Below are 366 nucleotides of genomic sequence, written 5' to 3' on the forward strand. Positions count from 1 at the left end.
ACTTTAGTGGTGATACAATCTAGCTGTTGTGGTTACTCTAGTGGACATATAAACAGGATAAATGACAAGCCCTAGACATCAAATAAAGACTTTGTGGGAGGTAACATGCTTCTCGATATGACTTCATGAAAAGTCCCACATAGGGTACATAAGTCTCAGCATGCGGCATGTACCTTTTGTCAATGTCAACATACTCAAATAGGAGTAGGTCTTCTTCACCAAGTTCCAATGTAATAGGCTGTCATCGAATGTACGACGCCTCCACGTTCAGCACACGTTCAGCTCGGTGACGTCCTCCGCCTTCTTGATCCAGTAAGACGGTGAGGTAGTAGATGAGTTCCATCAGCACGACGGCGTGGTGACGGT

Source organism: Triticum aestivum, chromosome 7A, assembly GCF_018294505.1.
Source record: "Triticum aestivum cultivar Chinese Spring chromosome 7A, IWGSC CS RefSeq v2.1, whole genome shotgun sequence".
Taxonomy (NCBI): Eukaryota; Viridiplantae; Streptophyta; class Magnoliopsida; order Poales; family Poaceae; genus Triticum; species Triticum aestivum.